At 50.0% G+C, this 21,840-nt stretch overlaps 1 protein-coding gene and 1 long non-coding RNA gene across 2 annotated transcripts in view; one reads left to right on the top strand and one right to left on the bottom strand.

The window, feature by feature from the left end:
* ADGRV1 (adhesion G protein-coupled receptor V1) overlaps positions 1-21,840 on the top strand; it is a 681,209-nt gene that overhangs the window by 266,350 nt on the left and 393,019 nt on the right. The gene's annotated exons all lie outside the window — the stretch shown is intronic.
* LOC142745253 (uncharacterized) lies at positions 97-15,043 on the bottom strand. Its single transcript, XR_012881682.1, has 3 exons — positions 14,963-15,043; positions 3,945-3,971; positions 97-183 (listed from the first exon to the last, which is right to left on the bottom strand). It is a non-coding gene; the product is annotated as an uncharacterized LOC142745253 (long non-coding RNA).

Raw genomic sequence — 21,840 nt, 5'->3', positions numbered from 1 at the left:
CATTACAAAATCATTGCCTGTGCACTGTGCAGTGTTCTAGGAGTAACTCACCAGTCAGAGCTCCGCTTGTAGCTTCCCCCGCTAACTTAGATGAGGTTTTCTCTGATTAGTCGTTCACTTTCCCTTTTTTTTCTCCATCTGGCCCAGACCACTGTGACGACTTATTCCAGCCACGACTTGTCTCTGCAGAATTTGACACACGGACATGTTGGTTTCTCGCTTTTTCAGCACCTTCCCCACCAATACCCCATCCTCTAAATAAACTCGTAATCCAGTGGTCAAGATGGTAATAATGATTCTTCAGTGCTCGGCACAATAAAAGTGCCCCATCGGTAACCGTGCACCCTTTGTGCCCCCTGTAGATAGCGCCACACACAACCCCCCCCTTGTAAATAACGCCACACAGCTCCCCCTTGTAGATAGCCACACATCTCCCCCCTTGTAGATAGCGCCACACAGCTCCCCCCATGTAAATAGTGCCACACAGCTCCCCCCTTGTAAATAGGGCCACACAGCTCCCCCCTTGTAAATAGCGCCACACAGCTCCCCCTTTGTATATAGTGCCGCACAGCTCCCCCTTGTAGATAGCGCCACACAGTTCCCCCTTGTAGATAGCGCCACACAGCTCCCCCTTGTAGATAGCGCCACACAGCTCCCCCCTTGTAGCTAGTGCCACACAGCTCCCCCTTGTAGATAGCGCCACAGCTCCCCTCTTGTAGATAGCGCCACACAGCTCCCCCTTGTAGATAGCGCCACACAGCTCCCCCTTCTAGATAGCGCCACACAGCTCCCCCATTGTAGATAGCGCCACACAGCTCCCCCCTTGTAGATAGCGCCACACAGCTCCCCCCTTGTAGATAGCGCCACACAGCTCCCCCCTGTAGGTAGAGCCACATAGCTCCCCCTTTTAGATAGCGCCACACAACTCCCCCCTAGTAGATAGCGCCACACAGCCTCTTTGTAAATAGCGCCAATACCCCCTTGCTCTTACTGCCAAACCCCCACCCTTGCTCTTAGTGCCAAATACCCCCCCTTTCTCTTAGTGCTACCCCCTTTTCTCTTAGTGCCATGCTCCCCTCTCTCTCAGTGCCACACCCTCTATCTCTTAGTGCCACACTCCCCCCTTTCTCTTAGTGCCACACTCCCCCCCTTTCTCTTAGTGCCACACTGCGCCCCTTCTCTTAGTGCCACACCCCCCTTTCTCTTAGTGCCACACTCCCCCCGTTTCTCTTAGTGCCACACTCCCCTCCCTTGCTCTTGGTGCCACTCCCCCCTCCCTTACGCTTAGTGTCACACTGCAAACAGAGTGGAGCGGTAGCCTACTGCTACCACTCTCCGCTTTTCCTAACATGACTCACCGTAGGAGGAGATGAGGAGGTCAAGCGGCAAAGCGGCGGAGGTGACAGGTCCATTTCTGACTGGGGTCAGTGACGGCCTGGGAGTGGACCAGTCCAGTCACCTGACCTGAGTCACCTGACCTCATGACGCTGAGGTGAGGTCAAATGACAGGTCAGGTGACTGGATTGGTCCACTCACTAACCTCACATTGGCCGCCACCGACCTCACTTGGCAGCGGCCTGAATATTTCAAGATTCCGCGGCTTCAAGCAGAATCTGAAAATATGCCCGGCCACAGCCTATTCTTCCTTTGCACTGCGTATGTACATTTCAGCGCATGCGCAGTGCAAAGTTCCGAAGAATGAGGGAAAAATCCCGGACGGTGTTTTTTTCTGCCGGACGCTACGGACGGCAGAAAATAACACCCATTTTTGCGGACTGTCCGTAAATTTACGGACGGTTTGCAACCCTGGTTGGAAACAGTCAACAAGCTTGCTGGCAGATACATCCCTAATGGCTGAGCTCATCTGCATTGGTACAGTTTTTTCCTTCACTATATTACTGTATAAGGCACTGTTTACATCTGCGCTCGCTTTTGCGTTTTTCTGTTCCATCATGGAACAAAAAAAGGAGAAAAACGGAAGAGCTATTCTATCCGGCAAATATGTTGCAATCTGCAACGCAGATGTGAAGAGAGCCCACCTGGTGTAAAGGCTATGCTTCACCATAGCAATCTATGTGGATATATAGCAGGACTGATGGGAGATTTCAACTCTGAATTGTGATGCAGCTTGGGACAATAACAAAGGCTGTAACTCTAGACTTGTACAGAATATGTAATGTAATATATTTGGCACCAGGCATTGTTAAGGACACTGTACACTTTAATATCTTTAGACACTAGACAACACACTTTTTTATTAACTAATACTCAGCCAAATTTCTGCTGCAGATGCGATGACATTTTATGAAATACCTCTTCCAATGATGCATGTTAGGGTTGTTTTTTCTTTTCGAAGGTCTCATTTTAGTTTTAACCCACAATCCAATTTTGTTGCACATGTAATCTTACATTTATTCACTAGGTGGCAGCACAATATCAGTGCCTGCTTAGAATACAGGCATTTTGAACGCTTCACCTGATAAACTGTGTTAAATTGTCGCAGTCTTTCAGTCACAGTCTTTCATCTGACACGCAGCCACATTTATAAACGTACTTGACAAACATTTTAATTGCTTTACATCAAATATGATTTTAGATTACAGTCCATCAAAATCTCACTATGCAATTGCCTGAAAAATCGTTGTTAGAAAATATCCTTCTTTCCTGACATCACAGAAAATGTTTTGGTGTTATTTTTTTTTAAATTTCTGTGTCAGTTTAGAGCATGTGCTAAAAACACTAGCGATATTAAAACGTAACATTTGTTTTTGTTTATGGCGTTTTTGGTGGAGTTTTTTCTGCATACTATTTTATGGCGTTTTTTAAGCCCTATAGAGAAACCTATGGAAAAAAAACATCTGAAAAAATGCATGCTACTTTTGGGGGAAAAACGCATACTTGACAACTGTCCTGAATTTGCCGGGACTGTGCCGAATTAAAGAGACATTCCCGGCAAATTACTGTCCCGGGACTTGTCCCGGCAACTGCTAAATTCAATTGTATCTGCGTCCTCAGGACGCAGATACAATTGAATACTATGGTAAAGCAGGAAACTATCCGCTTCCTGCTCTGCCATTCACTCTTCCTGGAGCGAAACCCGGCCAAAGCGTTGCTGACACCCTGGCCGGGGATTCTGCTGCAGGAGGTGCCACTGATGTCACTGCGCTTATATGGACAGTGAAGTCAGGGCTCTCTCTATGAGCGGAATTCCCGGCAAGGACGTCATCAACGCTGTGGCCGGGGATTCTGGCACTCCAGGAGTAGCCAATTTGACTTCACTGTCCATATAAGGCCAGTGACGTCAGGGGCAACTCCTACAGGGGGGCTGTGTGTGGCATCATCTACAGTGGATCTGTGTGGCATCTACAGGGGTTGTGTGTGGCATCATCTACAGGGGTTGTGTGTGGCATCATCTACAGGGGGTTGTGTGGCATTATCTACAGGGGTGGTGTGTGGCATCATCTACAGGGGGTCTGTGTGGCATAATTTACAGGGGGTCTTAGTGCCACGCAGCCCTCCTGTAGATGCCACAATCTACAGAGGGTATTGTGGTATTTTATACAGAGGGCACTGTGGCACTATCTACCGGGGGGCCATGTGGAACTATTTACAGGGGGCAATGTGACATCCGCAGAAAGCATGTGTGGCAATATTTACAGGGAGCAGTGTGTGGCATCATTATCTACAGGGAGCAATGTGTGTCACTATCTACTGGGAGCAGTGTGGAGCACCATCTACAAGGGGCACTGAATGTGGCACTTTGTACGCTGTTTCTTACACTACCAGTAGTGGTCAGCACATATCGCCGAGCCCTACCGGCCACCATAGTAGTTGTCAACTAAACTAGTGCAGAAATTGTGTGGTTTTTTTGTATGCAGAAATTCTGGAAAGCCACGCCCCACTAGCTACTCCTCCCAAATAAACATAAGATAAGACATACTCACCAAAGACGCAGCACACCCTATATGTCCCTGGAAAAAAATTCAAATGTTGTCAACTATGAAAACGCCTCTGACCACAAAATTGCCTCAAAAACACCACAAACCAAAACACATTTGTATGTAGTGCATGTTATATTTTACAACAAACCTTTTATGTCACATTTTGCTGCACTAAAATTTTTTATTAATAAAGGCTGTTAAAAACGCCATGAAAAAACACACAAAAACACAGCAAAACGCATTGTGTAAATCCATCCTAAAGAGTATTTCCACCCAAAACATAACAATTGGTCATTTGTTAGTAAATTCGTGCAGTTTCCAAAGTTTGGTTATAAGGTTGTTTTACTTAGGCCTGATTCGCACAAACGTTGTATACGTCCGTGTGCTGTACGTTAAAAAAAATGGACAGCACATGGACCCATGAAATTCAATGGGGCTATTCAGACATGCGTTGTTTTTTAAGCAGCGTGTGTCCGCTGCGTGAAACTCACTGCATGTCCTATTCTGGTCCTTTTTGCGGACCATGTTGGCCATTGAAGTCTATGGGTGCGATGGACGACATCCCTGTGCTGTCCAGGATTCATGCACCAGTTGCTAGAGAAATACTGAGAAAAAAATCAATAAATGTGCACCAACACTGACATGAAAAACTGATGGCATACGGAACAAACACTGATGGCACATGGAACTGCAACGCATGAAAAACAGTACGTTTTTTGCGGACACAAAACCAACACTTTCTTGTGAATATGGCCTTGCAGAGATATCTGCAATTTTCTGTTCTGTGGTCGCCATTTTTTTGTAAAATTGGTTATCCCAGTTATCACTTTTGCAAAAATGGCAGTTGAATAGAAAAATGACAATAACTCGGAGTAAACAAAGCATGGCTATCACCTTGACTTGAATTTCCTAATATACTGCCAATCTTATATTTTGGGTGGAAATCCTCTATGTTGTATTGTTTAAATAAGTGTGTAAATAATAGAGCCATATAGTTGTCAAATAATTTTACAGTGCAGTGCCCTTACCATCGGTGAGCTGTCATAGGTTTTCTTCATCACATGATTTGAGAAATACAGCTTAAAGGTATGTTCACACAGAGTATTTTGGCTTTGTTTTTAATGCGGAAACTGCGTCGCAAACAGTTCCAAAAAACACCTGAAATCGCCACCCATTTATTTCAATAGGAGGCGGAGGCGTTTTTTTTCCCACAAGCGTTTTTTACAGAAAAACAAGCGTCAAGAACATCCGGACCGAGCCGCAGGCTAGGGGGAGGCCCCCATGACGAGGGGAAGAGGAAGGGGAGGAGCCGAGGGACACGAGGGTTAGACGGCGCTCTGTGCTGAGCGCCAGTCTAACCCGGAAGTAGAAGCAAGCTGGTGGTGTCCCGCAGCTCGCTCCACTACACACAGAAGCACACAACCCACCTGCAGCATGCAAGTATGTTGGACGTCCCTAGTCTGCTGGTGCAGCTCCGGACAATGGCGGTTGAGGGGGAAACGACTGGCTGAGGTCCCTGCTAGCCGGCCAGGCGGGAGAACCACCGGTGATCGGCGCAGCCTCGCCCATAACGGATGGAGCGGTACAGCTAGGAGAGGCGGAGGCGGCTGGGGGATCGCAGGACCGCGATCCCCAGAAGGTGAATCCGCGGCGGTCCAGGAGGGCCAGACCGTCAGCAAGATTGAGCTCGGACGCAACTCCCAGGGCCCGGCGCAGGGTTGGGATCCCCACCAGGGACCCTGGAGGCCGGGGCCTTCTGCCTCTCATCCTGGGCGTAAGCCCCGGGCTAGCAGGAATCCCGTCTCCTGGGCCGGAGCCAGCGGCGGGGGACGTCCTTAGGCAATGGTGGCAATTGTGCCAGGATAGCGGCAGGCCGACCTGGCGAAGCTCCAGTCAGGCGGCCTGCCTGTCTCCATGACGACATCGCTGATGACGACATCGCTCCACGACCACAGCCGGTGGTCGTGCGGGGCAACAACGGTGGGCGGCGCCCCACTGGCTCTGCGATGGAGGACCAAAGGGCACGGACATCGCGGATGGTGATATTGCCAGCATGGGCGGAGGGCGGCAGGAGCGGCCCTCCAAGGACAGCTGAAACGGGTTATGAGACCCACGAGGAGGACCATGCGGGAGAACAGGAGGCATTTCACGGAGGACGACGGGATGATCCGGTTTCCCCGGCTGGTGGGCCAACAGCTACAACAGGACAATAGTTTGCATGATTTGTTGGGGGGTGTACGGGAATTATTGTCGCGGTGCCAGAATGTCGGTTTCTTGGGGAATCCGTTGCCTGTTGATGCGTGGGCAGGTGACACAGGAGCGTCTCTAAAATCACTGGTGACAGGCATCGGGGGGCAGGAGGTTGCAGTTCGGTAGTCGGGCGTGGCAGTGTCGGTTCAGACTCATAAGGATGGAGAGGTGGATCGGGTGCGGTTAGACGATATGGCAAAGGGGGAGGTTTATGTTTTCTTTGAAGGCCCTCTGGGAGCGCATTTAAAACCCGAGGTTAAGGAGAAGATATGGAAGGACGAGTATGTCGAGATTTTTTCACTGCTACCACTGGAGAAATTTAATTTGGATAAGCCGAAACGAGTGGAGAGTAAGAAAGAGGAGGAGGAGAAGCGTAGGCAATACCCCAAACTTTTCCGAACTGGTTACAGACGTTTGCTATATTGGCCAGTGTCATAGGGGAAAAGTTGCCGGATAACTGCTCCGGACTCTTCTGCTATTTAGATGCCATAGGTGAGGCATTTAGGGTCTATGGCAGGATGACCTGGCTCAGATATGACGAGCAGTTCAGACAGCGTAAGGCGATCCGCCCCAGTATACGGTGGGATCAGAAGGACATTGGGTTATGGCTGAGGTTAATGGCACCGTTGAGGTTTGGCAGGGAGTCCTTTCCAGGGCGGGCCGGGGGTCCGGCCAGTATGGACAACAGGAGGGGGGGCACTCAGTCAGGCGGGGCAAAACGGGGTTGTGCTGGCAGTTTAAAAGCAAAACGGGTTTGTGCTAGCAGTTTAACCCCTTGTCGCAGAATCACGTACATGCACCGCGGGGAATGCTGTGACCTGCCGCATTTCGCCGTACATGCACGTGATTCAGTTAAATTGCTCCCGCACGAAGTCGTGCAGATGCAGTTTAACAAAAACTGCTGATAGCCCCTGGCAACAAGTGTCCCTTGCAGGCCAGGGACAAATCAGCTGTTGTCCCGGTCGGCGATCGTTGTAATTGGTCCGTTTCTACAGCGGACCAATCACAATGAGCACTGTCAGAGGAGGCTGTCTCTCCAGCTCCGATCCCCTCATTTGAGAGAGAGAAGAGGTCGGAGCTGCTTGTTAGAGATCAGGCAGTGACACAAAGAGAAAGTTAACCCCATTGCCACCCCATAACAAGTGCAAGTTCAAATACACGAATATCGTGTAAAGTTCAAGTTCGGACGAACGAAACGGTGGTCCAAGCCCACGTCCGAACTGGGGAGCTATCAGAACCTATCCATAAGGCACATCCACTAATATTGAGTCTAAGTTCAAGTTCATCTACAAGCGACAAGCTCTTCGTTGCTCTGTGCTTTGTCAAGTTCATCGGCGGTATACAAAGTGTCAGGCAGAACCTGACAAGTTCAAGTCCAAATAGAACAATCGTTCTGTGTTAAAAAGACATAATTGTTCTGTGCTTTGTCAAGTTCATCAGCAGTATACAAAGTGTCAGGTAGAATCTGACGAGTTCAACTCCAAATAGACACAATCGTTCTGAGTCAAAAAGACACAATTGTTCTGTGCTCTGTCAAGTTCATCAGCAGTATACAAAGTGTCAGGCAGAACCTGACAAGTTCAGTATATACAGTGGTTCAAGTTAAAAAGATAAGAAAAACAATTATTTACGTTACAAATTTTAGCCTTACAGTTAAATCAGAAAAATGTCTGAACAGATGTACAGCGCCGAGAAGGCATTTGATATCCTAAATTCAGAGTCAGACTCTGACAGTGGAGAATAAGTGCACGTACTGCTGTCATCCTCTTCATCTTCATCTGATTCATCAAGTGATGATGTGCCCCGGAGACGCACTAGGGTCAGCGGTCAATCAGTTCCCCCAAGTGACTCTGACTGGACCCCTGCTAGTAATTTTATACCCCAAGTGCCAGACTTTACTGCCACTGCGGGAACTCGTGTGAACACTGCAGTGTTCAAGGAAGTAGATTTCTTTCACCTTTTTTTCACAGAAGAGTTAATAGAGATGATAGTGGAGCAAACCAATACTTATGCCCAGCAGTTTTTAGCTGCCAACCCCAACTCATATTACGCAAGGCCCCGTCAGTGGACTCCTACCAACTCAGTGGAGATGAAAAAATGTTGGGGTCTAGTCCTAAATATGGGAATAATAAAAAAGCCCTCAATAAGGTCATATTGGAGTAATGACCTTTTATACCACACTATCGCAACGTCATGTCCAGGGCTCGATTTGAAGTGTTACTAAAATTTCTGCATTACAACAACAATGAACATTGCCTACTCCCTAATGACCCTGCATATGATCGCTTATTTAAAATTCGGCCCATTATAGACCACTATAATCTTAAATTTTCCCAGATATACACCCCCTGACAAACATGTAGCCATAGATGAATCCCTAGTACATTTCAAGGGCAGATTAAATTGGCGTCAATACCTACCCAATAAACGGGCCAGGTATGGCGTTAAGCTGTACAAATTATGTGAGAGCACATCTGGCTACACACATAAGTTCAGAGTCTACGAAGGGAAGGACTCCAAAATAGTGCCCCCAGACTGCCCCCGTCCTGAAAATAACTGGCAAAATTGTATGGGATTTGCTTCACCCCCTGCTAGATCAAGGGTACAATTTGTATCTAGACAATTTTTATACAAGCATCCCGCTTCTGAAATGCCTGTTTTCCAGAGGTACTGTTGCCTGTGGGACTATCAGGTGAAACCAAAGAGATTTGACTAAAAGTTTCTTAGGGCAAAGGATGCAAGCGGGGGGAAGTAGGGCGGTGTTCACTGACAACATGATGCTTGTCAAGTACAAGGATAAGCGTGAGGTCCTTGTACTGACCACTATACATTCTGACAGATCCAGCCCCATCCCAGTCCGTGAAATCATAGAGCCGGTCCCCAAACCTCTGTGCATGACTGGCCTTAAATACGTTCGATCAGTGCGGTCGCACAGGGTGCCTGTAATGGTGGGGGGGGGGGGGTAGGGAAACGGACAAGTGAGCCCTAATCTACCCGCCACTCTGTCCCTGCCTACTTGCAACGACCTGCCCTAGACGACGGGGTACAACTGGGCGGCGGTCCCTGCGCTCAGTAAGTGCATGACAAACACGACAAACAAACAAGGGAACACAAGCAAGGGAAATGGGCAGTTGCTCGCGGAAACACCGTGAGCAACAGAGTAGTGAACGAGCCGAGTCAAGCCAGGAGAGTGCGAGGTACAAAGCGAAAAGCAGAAGAGTAGTCGGTAAGCCGGGGTCTGTATGGAGCAGGATCAAAAAGTAGCAGGAGCTGTAGCTGGGCCAGGAAACCTCAAGGAAAGAAATCACAAGCACAGATGGACAGGAAGAGCAGGCTTAAATAGACCGAGGGCGGGAGCTAGCTGAGTCTGGCCAGGTTGCGATAGGCTCTCCCACTCCTAAGCCTGCCAGCCTGAGTGGAGGAAGCTGGTGTCTGTCTCAGGGATGTACACTCAGGTGTTGACTGATTAATTCTGGGAGTTAACCCTGAAGCAGTGCCTGGCAGATCCTTTACAGTACCCCCCCTTTTATGAGGGGCCACCGGACCCTTTCTAAGTGGACCTGGCTTACTGGGGAAACGCAGGTGGAACCTCCTGACCAATACCCCAGCGTGAACATCCCGGGCGGGTACCCAAGTCCTCTCCTCGGGCCCGTATCCTCTCCAATGGACCAGGTACTGGAGGGAGCCTTGGACCATCTTGCTGTCCACGATCCTGGCCACCTCAAATTCCACCCCCTCAGGGGTGAGGACGGGAACAGGAGGTTTCCTCGAGGGGGCCAAGGACGGGGAGCAGCGTTTCAGGAGGGAGGCATGAAACACGTTGTGTATACGAAAAGACGGGGGTAACTCCAGCCGGAAAGAGACAGGACTGAGGACCTCAATGACCTTATACGGCCCAATAAACCGGGGAGCAAACTTTTTGGACGGAACCTTGAGACGCAAGTTCCTGGATGACAACCACACCAGATCCCCGACCACAAACAGGGGGTTAGCAGAACGTCTTCTATCGGCCTGAGCCTTCTGTATGCTCTGGGACGCCTCTAGGTTCTTCTGAACCTGCGCCCAGACTGTGCACAGATCCCGATGAACGACCTCCACCTCGGGATTGTTGGAACAACCAGGTGAAACGGAGGAGAACCGTGGATTAAACCCAAAATTACAGAAAAAGGGAGAGACCCCTGACGAGTTACTGACCCGGTTATTAAGGGAAAATTCGGCGAGGGGAATGAAAGAAACCCAATCAAATTGACAGTCAGAGACAAAACATCTTAAGTATTGTTCTAGAGACTGATTAGTCCTCTCCGTTTGGCCATTGGTTTCAGGATGGAAGGCAGAGGAGAAGGACAGATCAATCCCCAACTTATTACAGAAGGCTCTCCAAAACAATGAAACAAATTGTACCCCTCTGTCAGAAACAATATTGACGGGGACCCCATGGAGACGCAGGATGTGTTTGATAAACAAGGTAGCCAACGTCTTGGCGTTGGGTAGTTTCTTGAGGGGCACAAAGTGGCACATTTTACTGAAGCGGTCTACCACCACCCACACCACCGACTTGCCTTGGGATGGAGGCAAATCGGTGATAAAATCCATGGAGATATGTGTCCACGGTCTCTGGGGAATGGGCAACGAACGCAGTAAGCCCGCTGGTCGGGACCTGGGAGTCTTGGACCTGGCACAAACCTCACAGGCGGCAACGTAGGCCTTAACGTCTTTAGGCAAACCAGGCCACCAATAATTTCTGGTAATGAGGTGTTTGGTACCCAGGATGCCTGGATGGCCAGATAGTGCGGAGTCGTGATTTTCCCTAAGTACCCTTAGCCGGAATTGCAGGGGAACAAACAGCTTGTTCTCAGGAGGGTTCCCAGGAGCTGAACCTTGATCAGCAGCAATTTCAGAGACTAAATCGGACTCGATAGAGGAAATGACTATACCTGGAGGCAAAATACAAACAGGATCTTCCTCCGAAGGAGGGCTGGCCATGAAGCTACGCGACAGTGCATCCGCCTTAATATTTTTAGACCCGGCCCTATAGGTAACCAAAAAATTGAATCTGGTAAAAAACAACGCCCATCGAGCTTGTCTCGGGTTTAGCCTCCGGGCAGATTCTAGGAAAACCAGATTCTTGTGGTCGGTAAGGACCGTTACCTGGTGCCTAGCCCCCTCCAGGAAGTGGCGCCACTCTTCAAATGCCCATTTAATGGCTAAAAGTTCGCGGTTGCCAATATCATAGTTACACTCCGTGGGCGAAAACTTCCTAGAAAAGTAAGCACAGGGGCGGAGATGGGTGAGGGAGCTGGTACCCTGGGACAAGACGGCCCCCACTCCCACCTCGGACGCGTCAACCTCCACAATAAATGGCTCCCTTTGGTTGGGCTGAACCAGCACGGGGGCCGAGATAAAGCACTTCTTGAGGGTCTCAAAAGCCTGGACGGCCTCAGGGGGCCAATGGAGGACATCAGCACCCTTGCGAGTGAGGTCCGTAAGAGGCTTAGCGACGACCGAGAAGTTAGCAATAAATCTCCTGTAATAGTTAGCGAACCCCAAAAAACACTGTAGCGCTTTCAGGGAGGCAGGTTGGACCCATTCAGCCACAGCCTGAACCTTGGCAGGGTCCATGCGGAATTCATGAGGAGTGAGGATTTGACCTAAAAATGGTATCTCCTGTACCCCAAATACACATTTTTCGATTTTGGCAAACAGTTTGTTTTCTCGAAGGACCTGGAGCACTTTCCTGACATGCTCTATGTGGGAGGACCAGTCCCTGGAAAACACCAATATGTCATCAAGGTACACTACAAGAAATATCCCCAGGTAATTTCTCAAAATCTCATTTATGAAGTTCTGGAAGACCGCAGGGGCATTGCACAACCCAAAGGGCATGACGAGGTATTCGAAATGGCCTTCGGGCGTGTTAAACGCAGTCTTCCACTCATCCCCCTCTTTGATGCGAATAAGGTTATACGCCCCCCGTAGATCCAATTTAGAGAACCATTGGGCCCCCTGAACCTGATTAAAGAGATCAGGAATCAAAGGAAGGGGATACTGGTTCCTTACCGTGACCTTATTCAGGCCACGGTAGTCAATGCATGGCCTAAGACCCCCATCCTTCTTCCCTACGAAGAAGAAGCCAGCACCTACCGGAGAAGAAGAGGGACGAATGTAACCCTTGGCCAGGGATTCCTGGATATACTCCCTCATGGCTTCACGTTCGGGACAAGAAAGGTTAAATATCCTACCCTTAGGAAGCTTAGCTCCTGGTACCAATTCGATAGCGCAATCGTATTCTCTATGAGGCGGTAATACTTCGGAGGCCTCTTTAGAGAAAACATCAGCGAAGTCCTGAACAAACTCGGGTAGCGTATTCACCTCCTTAGGGGGAGAAATAGAATTAACAGAAAAACATGACGTACAACATTCATTACCCCATTTGGTTAGCTCCCCAGTATTCCAGTCAAACGTAGGATTATGCAACTGCAACCAGGGAAGACCTAGAACCAAATCGTACGATAATCCCTGCATCAATAGTACAGAGCATTGCTCCAAATGCATGGAGCCAACAAGGAGTTCAAAAACAGGGGTATGCTGTGTAAAATAACCATTAGCAAGAGGAGTGGAGTCGATACCCACTACCGGAACAGGTTTAGGCAAATCAATCAGAGGCATAGCGAGAGACATAGCAAATTCCACAGACATGATATTAGTAGAGGACCCTGAATCCACGAAGGCACTGCCGGTAGCAGACCTACCAGCAAAAGAGACCTGAAAGGGAAGCAATATCTTAGTACGTTTCATATTTACGGGAAATACCTGTGCGCCCAAGTGACCTCCCCGATGATCACTTAGACGCGGGAGCTCTCTGGCAGCATTCTTACGCTTGGGACAGTTGTTTACTTGATGCTTGACATCCCCACAGTAGAAGCAGAGACCATTCTTCCTGCGGAATTCTCTACGTTGTTGAGGGGACACGGAGGCCCCGAGTTGCATAGGTATTTCTGAGTCTTTAGGGGAGAAACGAAGCAACGGGACTTCGGGAGGCATCATGGGGGAGTCGGAGGAAAAAACACATAAACGTTCACGTTGTCGTTCCCTGAGACGTCGGTCAAGTCGTACCACTAAAGCCATAACCTGGTCTAAGGAGTCAGAAGAGGGATAACTAACTAGCAGGTCTTTCAGGGCGTTCGACAGACCCAACCTAAACTGGCACCTTAAGGCAGGGTCATTCCACCGAGAAGCTACGCACCACTTCCGAAAGTCAGAGCAATACTCCTCAACAGGTCTCTTACCCTGACGTAAGGTCACCAGCTGACTCTCGGCAAAGGCAGTTCTGTCAGTCTCGTCATAAATAAGTCCGAGAGCAGAAAAGAAACAATCAACGGAGGAAAGTTCAGGGGCGCCAGGAGCCAAGGAGAAGGCCCACTCTTGGGGCCCTTCCTGGAGCCGGGACATAATTATACCCACCCGCTGGCTCTCAGAACCTGAGGAGTGAGGTTTTAAGCGAAAATAAAGCTTACAACTCTCCCGAAAGGAGAGAAAAGCCCTCCGGTCACCTGAGAACCGGTCGGGCAACTTGAGGTGGGGTTCAAGGGGTGCGGTGAGGGGAACTACCAAGGTAGCATCAGGCTGGTTGACCCTCTGAGCCAGGGCCTGGACCTGTAGGGAGAGACCCTGCATTTGCTGAGCCAGGGTTTCACGGGGTTCCATAATGGTGTCAGGGACCAGGGTAGACTAGGTATAGGGCTTGTGAATTTGTAATGGTGGGGGGGGGGGGTAGGGAAACGGACAAGTGAGCCCTAATCTACCCGCCACTCTGTCCCTGCCTACTTGCAACGACCCGCCCTAGACGACGGGGTACAACTGGGCGGCGGTCCCTGCGCTCAGTAAGTGCATGACAAACACGACAAACAAACAAGGGAACACAAGCAAGGGAAATGGGCAGTTGCTCGCGGAAACACCGTGAGCAACAGAGTAGTGAACGAGCCGAGTCAAGCCAGGAGAGTGCGAGGTACAAAGCGAAAAGCAGAAGAGTAGTCGGTAAGCCGGGGTCTGTATGGAGCAGGATCAAAAAGTAGCAGGAGCTGTAGCTGGGCCAGGAAACCTCAAGGAAAGAAATCACAAGCACAGATGGACAGGAAGAGCAGGCTTAAATAGACCGAGGGCGGGAGCTAGCTGAGTCTGGCCAGGTTGCGATAGGCTCTCCCACTCCTAAGCCTGCCAGCCTGAGTGGAGGAAGCTGGTGTCTGTCTCAGGGATGTACACTCAGGTGTTGACTGATTAATTCTGGGAGTTAACCCTGAAGCAGTGCCTGGCAGATCCTTTACAGTGCCAGCCGCCAGGGCTGCCATCAGGAATTTCTGGGCCCCATACTGCCAATGAGTCTGGGCCCCCGCCCCCCTCGTTATTAGGAGGGGGGGTGAAATGTAAAGGGGCAGGAGGTAGGGCACATTAAAAAGAAAACTCTTTGGAGGAGCAGGGCAGAGACAAGAGGTGGGTGTCGGAGGGCAAAGGGGAGAGACTAAGTGCCAGGGCTGGGAGAACTGAAGGTAGCAGTGGTAGCCAGGGGGGAGACGCAACCTCACAGGGGCTCTGTGGAGTGACAGGGAAGAGACAAGAGACAGCGGCTCTGTGGGGGGCAAAAAAGGAAAGTGAGTGTGTGTGTGTGTGTGTGTGTGTGTGTGTATATGTGTGTGTATAGAATCTGTCAGGGTGTAGGAGGGCAATATAAACAAAAATCATTGCACTGAAGCCCTATACACAGCAGAGTCACTCACCAAAATGTAGTCCCTAAGATCTCCCACCGCCACGGGCATGCCTGGATGATGCTTTTGCATTCTCTTCACACGCTGCACACACGTTATCTGTGTAAAAACCACACAACAAAATTAATTCAGACACCAAACCAGAAAAAAAATCAGATCCTAGACCAGACCTGTTAGGTAATTCAGTCACCTTTCCACCAGACCCCTACCTGTGGCCAGAGTTTAGCATTTAGACTTTTATCTACAGGGGAGTGTGTGTGGCGCTATCTACAGGGGGGCTGTGTGTGGAGCTATTTACAGGGGGTTGTGTGTGGAGCTATTTACAGGGGGTTGTGTGTGGCACTATTTACAGGGGTGTGTGTGGCACTATCTACAGGGGGGGGGGTGTGTGTGGTGCTATCTACAGGGGGGTGTGTGTGGCACTATCTACAGGGGGGTGTGTGTGGCACTATCTACAGGGGGGTGTGTGTGGCACTATCTACAGGGGGGGGTGTGTGGCGCTATCTACAGGGGGGGGTGTGTGGCGCTATCTACAGGGGGGGTGTGTGGCGCTATCTACAGGGGTGTGTGGGGCGCTATCTACAGTGGGGTGTGTGTGGCGCTATCTACAGGGGGTGTGGAGCGCTATTTACAGGGGTTGTGTGTGGCGCTATCTACAGGGGGCTGTGTGTGGCGCTATCTACATGGGTGGTGTGTGGCGCTATCTACAGGGGTGGTGTGTGGCACTATCTACAGGGGGTGTGTGGCACTATCTACAGGGGTGTGTGTGGCACTATGTACTGGGGTGTGTTTGGCGCTATGTACAGGCGGGTGTGTGTGGCGCTATGTACAGGGCTGTGTGTGGCGCTATCTACAGGGGGCTGTGTGTGGCGCTATCTACAGGGGGCTGTGTGTGGCGCTATCTACAGGGGGGTGTGTGGCGCTATCTACAGGGTGGGTGTGGCGCTATCTACAGGGGGCAGTGTGTGTCACTATCTACAGGGGAGTGTGTGTGTGGCGCTATCTACAGGGGGTATGTTCGGCGCTAACTACAGGGGAGTGTATGGCACTTTCTACAGGGGATTCCAGTCCAGGAGGAGACCCTGACCTCACTGTCCATATATGGACCGTGACCTCAGGGGCTACCTCTAGGAGAGGAATCCCCGGCCAGAATGTCGGCAACTCTCTGGCCGGGGATTCCGCTCCTGGATGGGTGAATGGCAGAGCAGGAAGCTGATACTTTCCTGCTCTGCCATAGTATTCAATTGTATCTGCATCCTTTGGACGCAGATACAATTGAATATGGCAGTGGCTGAGACACGTCTGGGACAGTAATTTGCCGGGACTGCCTCTGTAGATTCAGGACAGTTCCTGCAAATTCAGGACTGTTGCTAACTATGCCTCCGGTATAAGCTTTCTCCCCCTACCCAGGTATACTCTCTCCTTCCTCTACCCCTCCCCATGTATAATTTCTCCCCTCCCTTCAGATATCATCACTTTTCACCCAATTATTACCCCCCCCCCCCCCATTGTATAATGCCTCCTCCAGTGGATGGATGTCACGATACCAGAATTTGGACTTCGGTACCGATGCTTTGTGTAGTATTGCGATTTCGATAACAAAGCGATACTTTGCCAACAGTAATAAAAAAACAAAACAGTTCTTCCATTTCTTATGTGAGGCGCGAGGTGTGATGGTAAATTTAACCTCCATGTGCCTCACATTAATAGTAATTAACCCCATCATGTTCCTCAATTATAATGGGTTAATGTGTAAGGTACATGATTGGGTTAATTACTATTAATGTGAGGCACATGGAGGTTAAATTCATCACACCTCGTGCCCCACATTATTAAGTGAAAGAAGTTTTTATTTTATTTTTTACAGCGTACACATCATAAATGATGCAAAAAAATTGTTGTGCAGGTTATTACGGCCACGCCAATACTGAATGTGTATATTTTATGTATTGAGACTTATTTTAATGTGTTTTGTAAAAAAGGTGTATGTGTATTTTTTTTAAATTTAACATTACTTTATGTTTTTACTTTATTTTTTTAAAATTTAATGTACTGGCATATATCTATATACGGATAGTACACAGGCAGTTGTTAGGACAGACCTGAGTATGCCCTAACAGGAAATATGGTAAGACAGCCCTGGGGTCCTTCATTGGACCTTGGGCTGTTTGCCCATATATGGTATGTCCCTCAATTGCGTCACAGGGATTCCTGTGACGTGATCCAAGGGGCATCCCCCCTTCTTATTTTCCCCTGAATGCTGCAGTCGGCTTTGATCGCAGTATTCAGGAGAATAGCGGCGGAGATGAGAGGTTTCTTTGATCTCTGCCTTTATAGGGTGGGACTGCGGCTGTGTAATACAACCATTGCCCCGCCCCGCACACGGTCAGCACGAGGTGATGCGGGCGGCGCTGCACTAATGAGTGGCGGTTCAGGCACTGAAGACAGAACATGTGGGGGTGTTTTGTAGTGCGCCCGCCATGTTCTGTTTTCAGTGCCGCCGCTCATTAGTGCAGTGCTGGCCGCATCACATAATCCTGGCGGCGCGCACATGTCAAGACTCCAGAGCGGGGCCGTGACTGTATTACACAGCCGCAACTCCGCTCCCATACATTCATGTATTACAATATTGAGCTGTGCGGTCGCACAGCTTAGTATCGAAATACATGAAATAACGGTATCGAACCGTTTGGGGGTGCACGGTATCGAAACCGATCGAAGTTTTGATGCATCGTGCATCCCTACTCAAGTGCAATCCTCCCTCCATTATTATCTCCTTCCTACTCTAGCATCATTTCCCTCCCTACCCAATGCCATCTCCCTGCCCCATTATCATCTCCCTGCCCCATTATCGTCTCCCTGCCCCCATTATCATCTCCCTGCCCCCATTATCATCTCCCTGCCCCCATTATCATCTCCCTGCCCCATTATCATCTCCCTGCCCCATTATCATCTCCCTGTCCCCATTATCATCTCCCTGTCCCCATTATCATCTCCCTGCCCCCATTATCTTCTCCCTGCCCCATTATCATCTCCCTGTCCCCATTATCATCTCCCTGTCCCCATTATCATCTCTTCCTGCCCCATTATCATCTCCCTGCCCCATTATCATCTCCCTGCCCCATTATCATCTCCCTGTCCCCATTATCATCTCCCTGTCCCCATTATCATCTCCCTGCCCCCATTATCTTCTCCCTGCCCCATTATCATCTCCCTGCCCCATTATCATCTCCCTGCCCCCATTATCATCTAACTCTACCCCATTATCATCTCCCTGCCCCATTATCATCTCCCTGTCCCCATTATCATCTCCCTGTCCCCATTATCATCTCCCTGTCCCCATTATCATCTCCCTGTCCCCATTATCATCTCCCTGCCCCCATTATCTTCTCCCTGCCCCCATTATCATCTCCCTGTCCCCATTATCATCTCCCTGTCCCCATTATCATCTCCCTGCCCCATTATCATCTCCCTGCCCCATTATCATCTCCCTGCCCCATTATCATCTCCCTGCCCCATTATCATCTCCCTGTCCCCATTATCATCTCCCTGTCCCCATTATCATCTCCCTGCCCCATTATCATCTCCCTGTCCCCATTATCATCTCCCTGTCCCCATTATCATCTCCCTGCCCCATTATCATCTCCCTGCCCCATTATCATCTCCCTGCCCCATTATCATCTCCCTGTTCCCATTATCATCTCCCTGTCCCCATTATCATCTCCCTGTCCCCATTATCATCTCCCTGCCCCCATTATCTTCTCCCTGCCCCATTATCATCTCCCTGCCCCATTATCATCTCCCTGCCCCCATTATCATCTAACTCTACCCCATTATCATCTCCCTGCCCCATTATCATCTCCCTGCCCCCATTATCCTCTCCCTGCCCCCATTATCCTCTCCCTGCCCCCATTATCATCTCCCTGCCCCCATTATCATCTCCCTGCCCCCATTATCATCTCCCTGCCCCATTATCTTCTCCCTGCCCCCATTATCATCTCCCTGCCCCCATTATCATCTCCCTGCCCCCATTATCTTCTCCCTGCCCCATTATCATCTCCCTGCCCCATTATCATCTCCCTGCCCCCATTATCATCTAGCTCTACCCCATCCCCATAGAAAGCAAAAATCTTCCCCACGTCTGTATTAGTTTACACTGCAGCATAGGATTGTTTCACTATCAGCTCTACAACGGCTCTTTTCTCCTGTCCTGTGTAAACAGAGGGAGAAGACAGGTTTATTGCACATGTTACACAGGACGGGAGATAAGAGCCGTAGAGCTGATACAATCCTCTGCTGCGGTGTTAACATAATACAGACGTGGGGAAGATATTTACTTTCTATGGGGGCAGGAGGAGATTTTTTCAGGAGGCTCCGGGCAGCAGCAGCCGGACACAGACATAACTTAGTACTCACTGAAGACGACGACTGCTGCTGCTGCTGCTGGACGTATCCTCCGAGGCTGAGCTCATAACTCCCGCTGCTGTGATGTCTCCTCCCCACACGCTGTCAGCTGTTGTGGTGGAGGAGGGGCGGGCACATCTCACTCTCCAGCGGGCCCTTACGGTTTCATTCTGATGTAATGAACGGGCCCCTGCTTCGTGATGGGACCTGTTCCTTTCACCGAAATGAAATCGTAAGAGCCACACTGCCGTGAGTATAATAATTCCAGCGGGCCCCTTTTTTTAAAATTTATGCCCGGGCCCCTCACTGCAGTACCCCCAGTACCCCCCTGATGGCGGCCCTGCCAGCCGCCACACTGCAAATGGGGCGCCAGCGGGTGTGTGCATACCCGCGCCATTGCAACTACCAGCGGGTCAGGTGCCACTCGCTAACTGCACCCAGGGCCAGCCTTAGGCATTCGCATTTCCGCCCGGGTGCTTCTTCACTTAGTGGCCATCGCTACCACTGTAGCAGCCATAGCGGCTGCTAGCGGTGACACCGGGCATGACGGCGGTGGTGCCGCTAGCAGCTGCTGCGGCTGCTATAGCGGTAGCGACGGCACTATAGCAGAGCAGGGAAGTATCTCTGCTATCTACTAGCGCCACTGTAGCTCTCTGAAGGAGTGGAATCCCCGTGTGGCCGTTGCAGAAGCTATGACCGGGGATTCCACTCCAGGAGAAGCCAATGACGTCATGGACACAGATCAATCCTTTAGCTAGACTAAATAAAAGTTATATCTTAGTTTATTTCCACACATTTATTTGATAGCTGGGAAAGCTGGGTATTTTGTGTGCTCCTGCACAGTTGTCCTTTTTTGAATGTCTATTGCCCTCAAGCTATCAGGGTCATTTCGTAGTCCTTGCACTACCTACAAGGGGGCTGTGGGCTGTGTGGCACTACCAACGAGGGGGCTGTGGGCTGTGTGGCACTACTAACCAGGGGGCTGTGGGCTGTGTGGCACTACTAACCAGGGGGCTGTGGGCTGTGTGGCACTATCAACCAGGAGGCTGTGGGCTGTGTGGCACTACCAACCAGGGGCTGTGGACTGTGGGGCACTACCAACCAGGGGGCTGTGTGGCACTACCAACCAGGGGGCTGTGTGGCACTCCCTTCCAGGGGGCTGTGGGCTGTGTGGCACTCCCTACCAGGGGTATGTGCAGCATTCCCTACCAGGGGGCTGTGTGGCACTCCCTACAGGGGGCTGTGTGGCACATTCTACAGGGGGCTGTGTGGCGCTCTTTACAGGGGGCTGTGTGGTGCTATCTACAAGGGGGCTGTGTGGTGCTACCTACAAGGGGGCTGTGTGGCGCTACCTACAAGGGGGCTGTGTGGCGCTACCTACAAGGGGGCTGTCTGGCACTACCTACAAGGGGGCTGTGTGGTGCTACCCACAAGGGGTTGTGTGGTGCTACCCACAAGGGGGCTGTGTGGCGCTACCCACAAGGGGCTGTGTGGCGCTACCCACAAGGGGCTGTGTGGCGCTACCCACAAGGGGCTGTGTGGGGGATTATGGCACTGTCTACAGGGAGTCTATATGCCAAAATCTACAGGGGGCACTATACTGTGTGGGGCCACTAAGCGGACATTATACTGTGTAAGGGTACTATAGGTGGCATAATACTGGGGGCACAATTAGAGGACAAACTACTGTGTCCTTGAAGGGGTTGTAATATATTATATTATTATTATACTGTATGGGGGCACTAAAGGGGCATTATAATTTTTTTATGGGGCATTTTTTTTTAATGATGGGGTGGGGCGCTGAAAGATAATTTCGCACAGGGCGTCATCTATCCTAGAGCCGGCCCTGCCTCTGTGTATCCAGGACTATAATTAGTTTATGGGAGGGGTGGATTTGTCAGACCAGGTGCTGTAGCCATACAGCGCCCTTCGCAAGACTCGTGCGTGTTATAAAAAACGGGCACTGCACCTGACCCAAATAGCCCTTTATAATTCTTTCGTCATCTACAAAAGTGTAGGAAACAGGGGGAAATTCCTGCAATTTCAGGAAAAAATAATAAAGGCTTTTATATCTGGGGAACAGGAAGGAGTGGGAAGCAGGGCCTCAGGAAGCGAGGACAAAATAATTCCAGGGCAGCATTTCCCTGGAGTAGTTCCCCCAACAGAGACAAGGAAGAGGCCACAAAAAAGGTGTCGGGTCTGCTCCAAGAATTGAATTAGAAGGGACCCTACACACCATTGTGAGACCTGCCCCTCAAAGCCCGGTTTTTGCATACATAATTGTTTTGAAATTTACCATACCTCAGTGGACTTCAACTAACCTGCCCTCCCTGCTGTCATTTTTTCAAATACCCCCTGGAATAACTTTTTTTTTATTATTCTTTTTATTACCAATGGTGAAGTAGAACATTTCTTTATTTAATAATTTAGTTCCCATCTTTACTTCTTACCATATTTCCAGCATTTCAATTGGCAATCTAGTAGAA

Source organism: Rhinoderma darwinii, chromosome 1 (assembly GCF_050947455.1).
Source record: "Rhinoderma darwinii isolate aRhiDar2 chromosome 1, aRhiDar2.hap1, whole genome shotgun sequence".
Classification (NCBI taxonomy): Eukaryota; Metazoa; Chordata; class Amphibia; order Anura; family Rhinodermatidae; genus Rhinoderma; species Rhinoderma darwinii.
Note: the sequence above shows the minus strand (reverse complement) of the source record. Positions and strands in the feature narration are given on the sequence as shown.